Here is a 16207-nt window from a genome sequence, read left to right on the forward strand (position 1 = left end):
ATATCACACATATTTAGAGTGTATTTTTCATTCTGTGAGGAGGATGGGGAGATTTGGTTTTATTGGTTTGATTTTATTTGGTTGGTTGGCTTTTATTTTTTGTTTTATCTCATGCATCAATATATCTGAAAAAGTATCTATTTCTATCCTCTTTACATGATTAAAAACACAAATTATTTAGACTGTAAAGGGCAGGAAACTCCTTTTTTACATGCTTTTATGGCAACTAGCACAACAGGTGTGTGGCCATTAATACCACAATGCTACTGCTACCACAGTACTACTGCTAAGTATTAATAGTAATGAAATCTAAAAAGGGAATACACCCTGCCAGCTAAAAAGCAACAGGTCACCTTTTGGGCAGCTGGGAATAAATTTTTCCTTCATCACCAGATTAGGCAGCGGGGTGGGTTTTTCCACCTTCCCCAGAGCAAATCCAGGACCTGGTGAAGTAGGTAAAGCGGTTTGGTTCAAGCTGTCAACATGGCAGGGTTTCCTGGGTCCAGTGCAGGTATCATTCCAGAGGTGGTCTAGTTCCCCAGTGGAACTGGAGTTGGAAGTGCACTTGGTAGAAGGCATCCCCTCAGGAAGCTGAGGGAGGGGGAAACTGGAATTCCTAGTGTCAGGAGACAACCCTTTTTCCTCTGTCCCCTTTTATCCGCATATGAGGGGACAGCAGTAGGATCCCAACAATGGGTTCAGAGCAGGACTGGAAAAGCGGGTCTGACAGCAGCCCTCCCCAAACAAGTGGAAACAACAGTCCTGCAATATAGGACTTATTGCTTATTCCCAGATGAGTTAATAAAGTTGTAACCTAATTAAACCACATCCCTTGCATCTTGTCTTTCCTACTGTCTGACCAGGGGTACATCATTAAAAAGACAAAGGGAGAGGGCTTTCAGAAGTCAGTGGGAGTTGGGCACCTAACTATTTTAGGTACTTTTGAAAATCCCAACCAATAAGGCTTAATCCTCACTTTTGGCTCAGCTCAGGGCGAGAGAGGCAAAGGTCGCTCTAAGTCACCCAGCTGCCCCAGAGTCCAAACCAGCCCCTGGCACTAGTTAGAGAGGTGATGATCTAATCCCTCATGTATAAAGTTAAAAAACAAACTCACTCCTGCATTTTACTTGGAAAGAGAAACCTTTATGAAATGTCATGTAAATGAAACTGCAAACGCTACAAGGAAATGGGGTTTCCCAGGCACAATGCATTGAAGTCCTAACCCAGTAGGGACACAAGGGGCCCAACCTTCCTCCCATTAATTTCATGCCATTGACTTTAGTGGGTCCAAGTCCAAGGATGAGGAATGATATTCCTAGTGAGGTTGTTTTTACGTCTTGTTTATGCAGTGTTAAGTTAGTGGTTTCAAGCTACTTTGCAGTAATTAAGTTATGGCAGTTACTGATGCATGTGTTTATTAGCAAAAATAGTAAAAGAAATGTGGCTGCTCTGTTCTTTGTGTGTGGCCTCAGGGACTTAGGCTTTGTACTCCCCAAAGTGCCCTCTCATTACTGAAGTGAACTCACCAATGAAATGCTATGGGTGATACCCGAATTTTTCAGTAGTAATGGGAGTTAGACTGAACCTGAACATTACCAACTGCCAACTGCTATTTGTTAGAACATGACATACAAGCAGTTGGGAAAGGGCCTCCTGTATTGTTCCTCTCTTTCATTCTAGTTAAAGGTTCATTATGGTGGAAGTGGTGGATGGATGATCAAGAGTGTAAGAACATTGCAGTTTTCTTACTACTGTGCTCAACTCTGGAAGAACATATGGTCGGTATCTGTCATATACAAAGACAAGATGTTTATAATACAGTATTGCTAATTCTCACAATTTTTAACTGCAAGTCTCATGATATTTATAGTGAAATCCTGGCTCTAGATAAGTCCAAGGGAGTTTTGCCATTGACTACAGTGGAGTCAGGACTTCACCCTTTTTTTCTTCTTAAGACCCCACTGTCATGAAACCAGGACAGGGCAGCTGTACATATGGTTAGAGTAGGCAGCCAGGAATCAAAACCAAGGATCAGAACCAGATGCCAGAGCCAAGTGCGAGAGCCAAGTGAGCTAGAGTAGGCAGGGCAAGAATAGGGTTGAACAAGCAGGCAAAGGAGCTATCACAGCTATGAACAAAAGCTTTGAGCGGCCAGCAACTTTTTCTTGCTGATCCCCTCAGCTGGCCAGGTAGCTCAACTGAAGCCTAGCTATGTTCATTAGACTGCCTGGGGATTAAGTTAGCAGGTAAGAAGGCTAAGTGTGGGTCCTTATTCCCCGAACCCAGAGTGCTGGAGTCATGTGAACACATGAGGATTGCAGCTTTTAAACAAAAAAAAATAAGGAGTCCGGTGGCACCTTAAAGACTAACAGATTTGAGAATAAGCTTTCATGGGTAAAAACCCCACTTCTTCAGATGCAGTTCTTAAACTGTTGTCTATGGAGCACTTGCTGTTTAACTGCAGATAACTGGCTGGTCACATGATACTGGCTTTCTCCATTGTTTACCGCTGTTTACCACAGTTAAATTGCAAAAATATATTAACATTTTCCTAATATTACTTTTCCATGTAAACATGTTCTATAGTTGTTGCAGAGAGGTTATTAAGATATTGCAATTGAGAGGCAAGTCATCCACAAGACAACCTCTCTCTTATTTCTTGTGATACTGCGTAGAGGCCCAAGTCAGGATTAATATGTGGTCTATGCTATGAAAACCTTTACAAACTCCTACATTACTGTATACCAAATTATGCAATTGTACTTCTAATACAGATGCTACAAAGCAATTTCATATGTGTACCTGTTATACACCAGCAGCTTCAAATGCAGAGAAGAATCTGAAAACAAACAAAAACAAAAACTAGCACACCAAAATAAAAATAGTCTACAAGTGTCAAAGGAGTCTTCCTTAAGCCCATATTTGTTTTTCATGTAGAAAAATGGATTCTCGCCATAGTGAGTCTGACTTTTGCTTATGGGCTCATCACCATAGGCATTTCTGAATCAAATTCTAGCAATGATGACCCATGCCTCAACATATTATTTTCAGCATATTAGACAGCATGTTATTATAGGTGTTATATTCAATCAACAGATTTTTCTGGTCAAGATGATGAGCTTTGATGGCAGTCACTCTCCCACTCATTTATGATACTATGCCCCAGTATTTGAAAGGCAATTGTGTCACAATTTTTAGTTCAAGTACTGCCAATGAGTAGACCCTATGTATTTCCGAGATTTAAAATTAATTATCTGACAGTCTTTCAGAACATTCTTCTAAACTGTTTTCTTTCTCTTTGGCTCCTCATTTGAAGCATATTTTTAAATATGAATCATTGCCCACACATAAATTCATTTATGTATATTAATTTTTGCTTCACTTAGCAGAGTGGTCACTTAATTAAATGTCTTCAGTTGTTTTAATGAAAAGAAAAAAATCATCAGCTTAAACAGACTGTTGTAACATGATACATTTAAACATACTATTTGTTGCCTTTATTTCAGTCCATTTGTAATGATATCAGGACATTTGTGGGAACAGATATTAAAAAGTAATATCCTTTTCTAAAGCCCGAAGAATGTTTAGCAGGTTTTTAAATTGAAATCAAAATTATACAGATTTTTCATTCTGATAATTTTACCAATTCACTAATTCTTTAATCTTAACAGGTCATTGAACAGCTTCACATTAATGAGATGTAGTTAAGAACAAATTTTACAGTTTTTCCTCTTTTTTCTTTTTTTTTTGAAAAATGTTGCATATCATTTGCAAATTAGAAAGAACTTGTTCCATTTATGGTACATTTATTTAAAATAATCGAATGCATGAGAACTGGCTGAACACTGTGTGCAATGACGCTTTAAAACAAATTACCATTTATTTATAAGCAAGAAATAGACTTTTTAAAAGCACACAGACTGCATGTCATGATTAATGACATTCTCCATGCAAACCTGATCTTTTTCAATAAGAAAATACAGAAACAGGAAAAAATCCAAAGGAAGATATGGGAAGAAAGCCTGTCTTGGGAACATTCATGTTTTGCATACATGGAAACTTACAAAACACAAACAAAAATTGTCAGCACCTCACATATATGCACAAAGAGATTGAATGTCCGTTTCTCTTCATCTACAAGCTAGTCTCTGACCAGCAGTTCTGAGGTACAGTATTTGAAAAGGAAGTCAGATTACAGAGCACAAGGTCGTGAAACTTATTTTTTCCCCAGCCTGCACAATGTATTCAAAATACACCACTCACATCAGTAGTCTGAAAGAATTAATATTTCTAAATTACTGTGGACTATAATTTCATACTGTGGAAACACTGGAAAGGTAATTACTTTGGTTCAAGTATGTTAAATTACAATTATTCCTTACCACATGCTACTGAAATGAATAGTGTTTATCTTTCTAAGTGGTATGTTAACCACTCAGAGCTTCTGGGGCCATATTCTACTCTTAGATAAACATGCACACACTATTCACTGAATTCAATGAGACTTGCATGCAGATAACATGCCCCCTACGATCCAGTTTTAGACACCCACAAAAAAAATGACTTGCCTAAAATTAAAGCCACATCCAGTTCTTAGCTGGAGCTGTCCTACTTTGTTCATCCAGCCTCTCTAGATTCATTTGAAAAAGTCTGCAAACCCTGTACCTTTCTCCCTTTAAAAATCAAATGAAAAGCAAGCCTCAAAGGTGATCCTCTATTTGTATTTATTATAAGCAGTTGTCTTATTGGAGAGGACAAACCGTCAGGAACAGAGATATTTTGTGTGGCCAGGAGATTAAATAAAATAAAATATTTAAGTTGTCTTTTTTTCCCTGTGCTTATAGTTTCCTCTAACTTTAAGTAGATTGTTCTGAGTTTTACAAATTTACTGGAGGATATATTTTTTAAATAAAGGGTTTTTTTTAAATAAAGAATTTCACTTCCACAGCAATTTTTCATGCTCTCGTACCTTTATTTTAAATAATGCTGCACATTTGTTGATCTGGACTGCTGTAAAAATGGAGAATTTGGTAAAACTTAAGCACATTTCCTTCCAACTCAGTTTTAAAACCATTCAGAAAATGCTTTATGTTCAAAGAAATGTGAATCATTTTGAAACATCTTAACATTTAGGCATACTGTAAGTGTACTTGATAATACTGGAAAGGATCTCCTAAGGACTGAAAGAGAGATTACTTACATAAAACCTATATGATTGGTAACAGGCATCAATATCAATGCTTGATAGCAAATTCAGATCTGGCCAATAACATGCCCGCTATTTTGAATTACTCATTAGTGAACTTCAGTTCAAGAGGTGCTTACTAAACGCTAGAACTAATTCCTGTTTTCTCACTGAATCAACTCTCCTCATTCCTGAACTGCTAACACTGAAAGTTTCTTTGTAGCTACCAGCTATTGTCATTGATGAGGTTCAAGTTCTCTCTCTATTTTAAAGCTTATTTACAAAAAAGTTCTTGGTAGAGGAAGTGTGTTTGTTACAGCTCATGATTAGATGTTAGTACTGTATTCCTGGAGTCCCAATAACTCATTGTATGACTATGCCTCCCAACTGTCCAGATCGATGGCTGCTGCGGTTTTTAAAGCCAGTTTTGGGAAGTGAGCGTTAGATCATCATCCTCTTGATTTTCTTTTCTTTTATTTATTTATTTATTTGGGTGGGTTAGAGGGAGGGGGCAAGTCTCCAATGGCTAGGGGCTGCTGTGATGGGCAGGAGAAGGCTGTTAGATTTCATAGTCCCTTCTCTCTTTTCTCACTGCCTTACTCTCACTGGTATAACAAGAGCAGAATGGAGCAAAAAGCCACAAAAGTAGAGAGGGCAATCAGGCAACTGACTCCCACCTAGCCAGTGGCAGCATCAAACCTCTATCTGTTAGCTTATTGCTATAGTGATGGGGTGCTCTGACTCCAGTTCTCATCTTTCTCAGGACTTTATGAAAGAGAGGTTGTGAAAGAAATGCTCCCCCATCACCACTGATGGGGAACAGACAGGAAGGAGAGAAATATGTGGTAACACATTGGGAAGGGAAAGGAATGGAGGAAAACAACAAGAAGAGAAATGGGGGCTGAGATAGAAAGAGGGCAAGATAACAAAGAGGATACAGGTTTCAGAGTAGCACTCGTCTTAGTCTGTATTCGCAAAAGGAAAAGGAGTACTTGTGGCACCTTAGAGACGAACAAATTTATTTGAGCATAAGCTTTCGTGAGCTATAGCTCACTTCATCAGATGCATTTGGTGGAAAATACAGTGGGGAGATTTATATACACACACACAGAGAACATGAAACAATGGGTTTTATCATACACACTGTAAGGAGAGTGATCACTTAAGATGAGCTATTACCAGCAGGAAGGGGGGGGGGGGGGGGGAAGAGGAGGAAAACTTTTTGTGGTGATAATCAAGGTGGGCCATTTCCAGCAGTTAACAAGAACGTCTGAGGAACAGTGGGGGGTGGGGTGGAGTGGGGGGAGAAATAACATGGGGAAATAGTTTTACTTTGTGTAATGACCCATCCACTCCCAGTCTCTATTCAAGACTAAGTTAAATTGTATCCAGTTTGCAAATTAATTCCAATTCAGCAGTCTCTCATTGGAGTCTGTTTTTGAAGCTTTTTTGTTGAAGAATAGCCACTCTCAGGTCTATAATCGAGTGACCGGAGAGATTGAAGTGTTCTCCAGCTGCTTTTGAATGTTATAATTCTTGACGTCTGATTTGTGTCCATTTATTCTTTTACATAGAGACTGTCCAGTTTGACCAATGTACATGGCAGAGGGGCATTGCTGGCACATGATGGCATATATCACATTGGTAGATGCCCAAATGAACAAGCCTCTGTTCACAAGTGTACAAGTGTGGCTGATGTGATTAGACCTATGATGGTATCCCCTGAATAGATATGTGGACAGAGTTGGCAACGGGCTTTGTTGCAAGGATAGGTTCCTGGGTTAGTGGTTCTGTTGTGTGGTGTGTGGTTGCTGATAGGTATTTGCTTCAGGTTGGGGGGCTGTCTGTAAGCAAGGACTGGCATCATCAAGGATCTACAACCTATCCTGAAGGACGACCCATCACTCTCACAGATCTTGGGAGACAGGCCAGTCCTTGCTTACAGACAGGCCCCCAACCTGAAACAAATACTCATCCTCCAACCAACCTTGACTGATTGGTCCCTTCAGCCTTCATGTAGATTGTGCCAATCACAACACGTCTTCCATTCATCTTTTATCCTGCCCTTCCTTCTCCATGTGCAGCCATGTCTTTTCATGATGAACTCTTCCCATCTCTTTGGAGGTCAGCTGAATGGTCATTTGAGTTCCCATGGGTACCACTCGGTGACAGCTGCAGTCCATCGATTGTCAGTGAGCCTCACTATATGCCTGGCCAATCGCATTTTACTATACCTGCTCTCAACGACGTCCTACACCCCACTCTTCTGTCTGATCACTTCACTAGGAACTCAGTCATGGATTGAAACCCCAGAATTCTTCTTTCTGTCACCCTCTCCATGGCAAACAGTTGCTACTCCTCTACCTTCATCAGCGCCCATGTTTTGCAGCAGTACAATATTGCCGGAAGTAATGTTGAGTTGAAGAGGTTGGCGCATGTTGCCTGATTTCTGTAGTTTGATAGTATTTTCGGAAATCAACACAATATTGCACACGAATCTGAGGTGGTTTAACTGCTTTCCATTGATACTGAATCCACTCTTCCAATTCATCCTCCTCATTACCATTTCAAGGCAGGCTGTGAAGAGTTTCAATGTCTCCTTGTGTCACACCTTTTTTAACTGATATGCAAAGGGGGGCATCAAATAGAGTTATATCTGTAGCGCACTACGAATTTGCTTCCTTTAGTAGTTTGATGTAGTTTATGTCAATGCCCTCCTCTGCACGAGCTTTAAGACACTGCATTGATCCCTACTCTGTCAAACACTTTTTCATAATCGATGAAGGCAATGCATAAAGGGAATTTGTATGCCCTTGAGCATTCCAATAGCTGGTTTATAGCGAAAATACGGTCCATTGTGCTGAAATTTCTTCGAAAACCAGCCTGCTATCTCGGCTGCTGCTCATCCAGACTATGTGAGAGTCAGTTTGTTATTATTTTGGTGAACAGCTTGTATACTTTCAAGAGCAGGCATATTGGACGATAGTTCTTTAGATCTTCACAATCGCCCTACTTGTATAGCAAAATGGTGTTGGACTCCTTCCAGCTAGACAGACATCTAATAACCTGAAACTCCCATCTTAGTCTTACAAAGCATATGAAGACTTTATTCATGGAAATCAGCTCCATTACTAGAAAAGCAGATACACCAACAGAAAGAAATGATGTGTTTAAGAAGCTAAGTGGAGAAAAGAAAAGATCTGAGCCCCATTCTGGGACTATATACACATCATTCCAAACTGGTGCCAACCTCAGATCCTGAAAGCAAGAGCTGTGGACTAAACAGAGACTAACTGCAGCAGACTAAATATAGCACTCTGGGCTATAGGTAATCTTTGTAATATTTTACTGCATGCACTGCTTAACTTCATCCATTCAGGTCCAGGGGGGGTTATTGTCTCATTTCAGACAGTATTTTTCCACTCCTTTGAACTTCCCAGCCACTTCTTGTCTGAATAAGTACATCTCCACTTGTAAGCAAATTATGTCTTTGATGAGCTCTGTAAGTTCAGGGCACAATTCCACATGTGCATCTGCAGAATGAGAGCATCCATGCTGCTGCCAGGTCTCTGTTCTTTAGCCTGGGCTGGAGTTTCTCTGCCTGGCAGATTTTTGGTTTTGCTGGTGTTCCTCATCATCTTAAAGAATTTTAAGGTTTTTTCCTTGATTATGAGTAGTGTTTGGTCTAGGAAGATTGGAGGGTGGGGTGCAATTTTAGACCATCTATGACAAAAGTGATTCTCTTAAACTACCATTTCATTCACAGAACAAACAGCCAGAACAGGAGTACACATTTGCTCTCTTCATCTCACAGGAAAATAGGAAGTTCCACATTGGCAACATATCAGTTGTTATAGAAAAGCCTAACTTTAATTGTATTGTACTCTGTCCTCTTAGCTTCATATGTTCTCTGGTCTTAATATACAAACTGATAGATATCTTCTATTGTATTCTGATCATCCCTGTGCTATGCTTGCAGTTCTAAACTAGCACCTACTGGAGTACAGCTCCAGTAATACATCCATTACAAATTGCATAGTTATCCACTTATCTTTCTATGACATCACGCGCCACTAGCTAATTTTTCCCATTTGGTTTAGACAAAATTAAGGGTGAAAGGAAAGTCTGGAAAAGAGTTATATAGCAGTCTCACTCCAAAAAGGCCATGTTTTATCTCATTGGCTTGATCTCTCTTACCTATGCTCTCTGGATTCAGCCACAGACCTCCTAGCCCTCTGATGTCCATTTCTTATCTCAGCTACAGGTGTCACTGGTAGACCATCTGCTGGGATAATGGCCTCAAAGCACTGAGGGATCCCACCTGTACCTCGTCAAGTGGTAGGTCAGAAGCAATAAATGCTGTTTGGCTTCAATGTATACTTGTTTCATGAGCAGGGCTGCTGACTCTTGAGCTCTTGCATACTACTGAATCCTACACCAGAGTGTCCTAGTGGAGTCCACCACAATGGTTGATTGAGAAGACTCTGGGCAAGATTGCAGTGGCAAACTCGGGTAGGGGGAATAGGGCGGGGGCTGGAGTGAGCAATTGAAGCCCACTGAGACACCACATAAGAAGAGTTGTTTCTTCACTCATAGGAGCTGATATCAAAGGAAATATTTTAATTCTGAATGCATTGAGAACTCATGATAAAGAAAACTTACTCCCATCAATGGTCCTAGATACCTGTGCAGAATGTAAAGGGGGGACAAGGACTGATAGGGAGAAAATTGGCTGGCATGGGGAAGATGAACTGATTGTAGTATCATATAAGAAGAGATAAGAAGTTTAGTGAAGCATAGGGGAGAAGATGAGAGAAGAGCAAGAACTTGAATGCAGGACTAGCAGGATAGCAGGAAGAGTGTCTCTAAACAGCTGAAGGAACTGAAAAGGGAACAAATGCCATGAGAGTAAATCCAGAATGCTGAAGCTGAGAGGACACTCAAGTGACAATACAGGAAGCAGATGGCTGAAGGGGTAGGAGGAGGTGTCAGAGTAGGCCACAGTGTGTGAAGAAGAAGAGGCAATAGTTTATAACTGCAAGCATAGCACAGGGATGATCAGAATACAATAGAAGATATCTATCAGTTTGTATATTAAGACCAGGGAACATATGAAGCTAAGAGAGAGAATTATAGCAGATGGTGGGAACAGAGAGAGAGGATGAGAGTAACATGAATAAGATAATATAATTAAATGGCAGTGGAGAAGCTGAGAAAAAAGAGTGGATAGAATACAGTTGCCAGGAGAATATACATTGTTGAATGCAGTTGGGAAAGTACTGGAGGTATAGCAAGAGAAATAAAATTATATTTGAGTAGCTGAAAGAATATGAACAGAGGACTGGAGTGCCATAGGAGACAGAATAAGGTTAGTAGTGAGGAAGCTGACAGAGCTGAAAAGAAACTGAACTTTCACTTTCCCCTGCTTGCCAACCGAAAAGGACAAAATCAAACACACGGTAAAAACCTTAAACATTCTGGGTCCACATATGCTTTTCTGAATAGATTCAAAATTCCACAAAACACAACCTAACTATTCCTTTATCACATTATGCAATATGATAAAAAAAATCAAATTATTTTACTGATAGCAGCCTTAGCTTTACCTAACCTCCAGTGCAACCTTGAATGAAGGACTTTTAAAGCATATGACTAGCAGATATGATACAAAAGAATACATTAGTTTTCAGACAGGATCTTCATTTCAAAAATACTAAAAATATTCTATAATTGAAGAGATAGGCATTAGCAGATATATATTAATATGAAAATTGATACACAATAGTAAATATGTAATTCTTGGATTAACTCTATATTTAAGCGTGATATGGTTCAACGATAAAAACTATGTATTCAGATCATGATGTCAAAGACGTTCTTAAATTCTACAAGAAACAAAGGGAACATTGCAATTTTGATGTGTTTTTCTTTTCCGAGTCATCATTAAGTACCTCTGTTTTTTCAGTTAGAAATAATCAGAGTTTCTTCTATAGCATTAGTGTCTTGTGATTTGGAAAAATCATAACACTTTGGTAGATTCTGTAGTTAACCAAAACCCACACATATATTGATCCTTCCTTTATTCCCTACAGATCTTCATTTTTGCAGTGTTTTGAGTCTACTTGAAAATATGTTTCCAGTCATTACCATTGAAAACTGTAAACTCTATTTTCCAGGACATACACTAGTGGATTTTTTTGTAAAGAAAAGCATCAGAGAGATTCCATATCCCTTTTGAAGAACTTATGTGCTTCTGCTTCACCTCCCAATCTAACCTAACATGTAGATCTGTCCTATTTTAGCGGTTGACAGCTCTACCATATATAAGAAATAACGATCGTACATGGCACTTGCATTTATTTTAAAATAAACTTAAGACATTAGTAAAACGTAATTTTTCAAAAGCTTTTAGGGATCAATTCATAATAACTTTTGACGGGGCACCAAGGATGGGATGTAGACATCTTTTAACAAGGAGTTGCAGATACCAACCTGATTTCTCAAGAGCCCAAACCAGATGTATTAACTCAAATGGAACAAGCAAGAAAGATGCTTTCCCTGTCCCAATGAGCCTATTATCATGAGGGTCTGTGAATATTATGTGTTCAACATTCTATATGAAAGAATGAACAGGAAAAGCTTTCAAAATGAAGTCAACTGTAAATACATACTATTTTTGAACTTCAGATTCAACTTCCCATGAAAGTTGGCCTTTTAAAAAGCTAGAGAATGAACAACAACCTTTTGAATAATGAATTCAGTTCAAAAATAAATTTGTAGTTTATTCTTTTAATACAAGTGTCAGTAATAATAGATCATAAGTCACAGCACTTATTAAATAAGAGACTTTTTCACCATACTTCAAATTGTACCATTGTCAACATTAAAACTTACATTTCTGAATCCTGTTTGCTGTAGATTTTCCACTGTAGGCTGTGTTCCCAAATCTCATGATTTTGTCATGAGTCTCACAATATTTGGTGTTAGCGTTAAAGCCCCAGCTGCTGGAATTAAAAAAAAAATTGCATGAGAATCTCAGCTTCATTATTTTTTTAGGTAAGTTTCTAGTCTTCACTGTTACAGAGAAAGTCTTGAAAAAAACTGAACTGAATGCATGCTAAATCCTTACCTACATGGGTAAAATGACCAGAATATCTACTGCAGAATACACTATTATGCAATAGCTCCTCATGTGGGCTATTTTGAAATAAAAGTAACTATTCCAGCATAATTTGGTGTAATAATTTGACTGGAATAGCTATTCCAGTCAATTTTCCCATATAGACTAGGCCAAAAGGTTTAACCAGAAGGCAAATTAATGATTTTATGCCAATCCCATGATTTTTAAGCAATTTTTGTGATTTTGGGGGCTGTGACAAAGTTCCTCCTCTGCCTTGGTGGGTTCTGTGCTTTCTGGTGGATTTGCTCGTCTCAGAGGTTTACGGCAGTCCTCACTTTGGCTCCTTTTGTTAGTGGCACAAACCTGCCATTCACTCAGCTAACCTCATCACTGGCCAGCATGGGGAAAAAAGAACAATCCCCGCAGTCTCTGTTGGCCCATCTAATGGATCGGGGGACAGGACAGAGACCTTAACCTCTGGTGGGACCCACAGTCCAGATCAACTCCTCTCATATCAAATAGGGAGTTGAGGGGATGATGGGAACCTGGGCCCGCCAACTACTCCAGGTTCCAGCCCAGGGCCCTGTGGATTGCAACTGTCTGTAGTGTCTCCTGTAACAGCTGCATGACAGCTACAACTCTCTAGGCTACTTCCCCATGGCCTCTTGCCAACACCTTCTTTGTCCTCACCACCGGACCTTTCTTCTGATGTCTGATAACACTTGTACTTCTCAGTCCTCCAGTAGTATGCCGACTCACTCTCAGCTTCTTGCGCACCTCTTGCTCCTAACTCCTCACACACACCTCACTAACTGAAGTGAGGTCCTTTTTAAAACCAGGTGCCCTGATTAGCCTGCCTATCCTAATTGATTCTGGTAGCTTCTTAATTGGCTCCAGGTATCCTAATTAGCCTGCCTTAATTGGTTCCAGCAACTTCCTGATTGTTCTGGAACAGCCCATTATCTTACTCAGGAAAAGGGGATCTGTTTAATCTAGGGCTAATATATCAACTTTCCATCACTCTCCTGTAGCCATCTAGCCCGACCCTGTCATAGGACCTAATTCACATTTTTTGAATGCTTGGGGTTATCCATTTTGTATAGGTATATTATTGGGCACATTTTATAATTCTGAATTCTTTGCTGTGGATTTAGGAACAGCTTTGAGCCACTGTACAAATATAATTTGGATTTTCTGTTAAAATGGATATATTAGAAGAAATATTTTGTATTATTCATCTTGGAATAATCCTACTGTTCTTAATGAGGCAAAATATCCACTAGGTCAAGTTTTCCTCCCAGTTATAATGGTGTAAATTTGGAATAAGTGGACAATGGAATTATGCCAGGTTTGAAGAAGACTACAGTAAACCCAGTAGTGTTACTTCATATGTACATTGTTGTACTAAGAGCAGAATTTGACCACATAGCTAGAACAGAACATTACAGAAACAAAACAAACAATGGTTTATTTTCCTCGGTAACATTCACTGTACACAGTAAAATTAAAAGGAGGCCAATAAATTATTCTTACTAAAAATTTTGAAATTTCATTGTAAAACAAAACATTTTAAGTAATTGTAATAAGGCTTCTGAATTATAGTTGATGTGTTCAGGTCAATAAGGACTATAAAGTACCAGTATGCTACACAGAGAAATTCTGATGGCTTTCAGTTTACATTGAATACATTTTAATTTGTTTTTTGCATATGAGAAAGGTTAATTCTGTGTTGGACAATGTTTTTGATTCCATAGTAGTGGATGCCTAATAAAACACAAAAGATTGTTTAGATTATTAACAAAAAGGTAATAAACATACAGTTCCTATTTTATAATATAAATAAAAATAAATGTATACATTTGTAAGAGAAAAATTGAGAGATAAATCTTAGGTCTTGGTTTGGATTTGGAAAACTGGTTTGGATAAAATACAAAAAGCCCTAAATATTCACCCAAAACTTGAACTGATTATTCTAAATATTTACAACAAATGTGTTTTTGTTTTTAAGGAAGTTTGCCTATGAAGATCATTAAACATACTTAAACTATTTGTGGAATCACTGCAAGGGTTTCAATGAAAATGTGAACTGTCTTCAGGCCAGTTTTTCATCAAAATTTGAGCCAAGTTTGCTCAGTTCATGAACTTTTCATTGAAGCTAGGACAAGTTTAGAGTGAAGCCAAACTGATTTATGGTGCTGGGTTGAAAATAGGGGTATCTTGACATCATCACAAAGTTGTAAAATACTATAATGTCATTATATAAATCATTTGGGGGGGATTGTGGGGTGAGGGGTTAAAACCACAAAGCATAACCAAGCTTTGGAACTCAATGAAGCCATGAACTTAGTGGGGCTGAAAAGCTTTAGATATTTATAGGAGTAACATGAACATCCATAGTTACACTAGTTAAGAGGGGGAAAATAAGGATATAAAATCTTAGAGAACAAGACTGCCATTAACTGTCTGGGGTTAGAAAGACAATTCCGCTATGGGCACATTATTCCAAAAGGATACTTGAACTTTCTCTGAAGCATCTCGTACTTGCCAGTATCTGAGACAGGATACTAACTAGATGGACCAGTGATCTTTAACTTAAGAAGTGTGACTAATTAGTCATGGGACTTTCATCACACTGGTCATTTTTTCCTGTATGTTGTATGCCTGTCCCCTACTCTTTATTTTACAGGCAACCATAGTCTTCCATTGTGTTTGGAATGTGCTTAGCCAACTCTGGGCACTACCAAAATAGAAATATTAAATACTAATAATAAATCCACACTGCAGAGGAATCATGTCCAGAATTTGGATCCTAACCCTTTTAGTACCCTGGTCATGGTACACAGTAGTGTCTGTATAGAACATATGTCCTCATATTCCACTGAGAACTACCATAGAGTAATAAACCATGCGGCGTAAGTGTGAAAGTGGTGGTACTCAAACTCATGACATGTCTTAGGCCAGGAAACTGAGAATGCAGATTATATTATGTGCTGTACAATGGAGGCTCAACTGAATTTCTGACATACACAGCTATAAGATCTCCTGCATGCTCATAGTACAGCATTCTTTTCTTTGAAAATAATTGCCCACAGCCAGAATAAAATGTGGTAAAAAACTATAAAACCATGTCATTATCATGGGATACGCAGCCAGCCTTAATATTTTGGGGCTAGCCTGCAAACGTTTTTCACTCCTCCTCATCCCAATGGATACAACTGATGTCTGCTATGATCACACCAATATGCACATGACTAACCATTTAGGAGAAGACTATCGGGACCATTACTTTGGCTACCCCAAATTTATATAAATCATTTTATCTAAAAAGATGTGGTGGATGTGGGGTTCAGGAATCACTCAGAGACGTTCAGCATAAGTTCCTTCTGCCTCTGAGTTACACAATGTGAGCCTCTGTTACATAACATGAGCCCCTTAAAGGTACAGTTCCTGACAGTGGAAGGGATGATCACTTCCAGCTGCAGTATAGGTATACCCTGGGAGTGGCAATTTTTTCTCACTGGTTGCTCTGGGGATGGTATGACAGCATATTTCCCTTTTCTATGGAATCATAAACAGACACTCTAGCCCAATAACATTTTGCAAATGTTACATAATTAACCATTACTGTAAGGCAGAAATGTTAAGTGAGTTGACTAAGGCCCCTGATGAAGCTGATGTTAGAGTTGGGTTTAGAATATCAAGCGCTTTATTCTCAGTCCCAGGCCTATTTCACTACACCATGCTGCCACTCATGTTATTAAGATGCCCCTCTTTGAGTCCAAAGGTTACAGTCTCTGCTCATCAGATGAGCCAGCTCGGTTTCAGACAGACAGCAGGACTGGCAGGCACTTGCAGCAAGTATAGCAAGATAGCTGTGATTTAGCTTGGAGTATTCCCAAGAC

The 16207-nt window shown here is 39.0% G+C and overlaps 1 long non-coding RNA gene across 1 annotated transcript in view; it reads right to left on the bottom strand.

Moving 5' to 3' along the window:
- Nucleotides 1–1053: 1053 nt before the first annotated feature.
- LOC122460638 overlaps nucleotides 1054–16207 on the bottom strand; it is a 37149-nt gene continuing 21995 nt past the window's right edge. The window contains exons 2-3 of the long non-coding RNA XR_006282079.1: nucleotides 2803–2839; nucleotides 1054–1786 (exon numbers count right to left, since the gene is read on the bottom strand). This is a non-coding gene — a long non-coding RNA (uncharacterized LOC122460638). The remainder of the gene's footprint in view (nucleotides 1787–2802; nucleotides 2840–16207) is intronic.

The sequence above is a fragment of the Dermochelys coriacea genome, chromosome 6 (genome assembly GCF_009764565.3).
Source record: "Dermochelys coriacea isolate rDerCor1 chromosome 6, rDerCor1.pri.v4, whole genome shotgun sequence".
Classification (NCBI taxonomy): Eukaryota; Metazoa; Chordata; order Testudines; family Dermochelyidae; genus Dermochelys; species Dermochelys coriacea.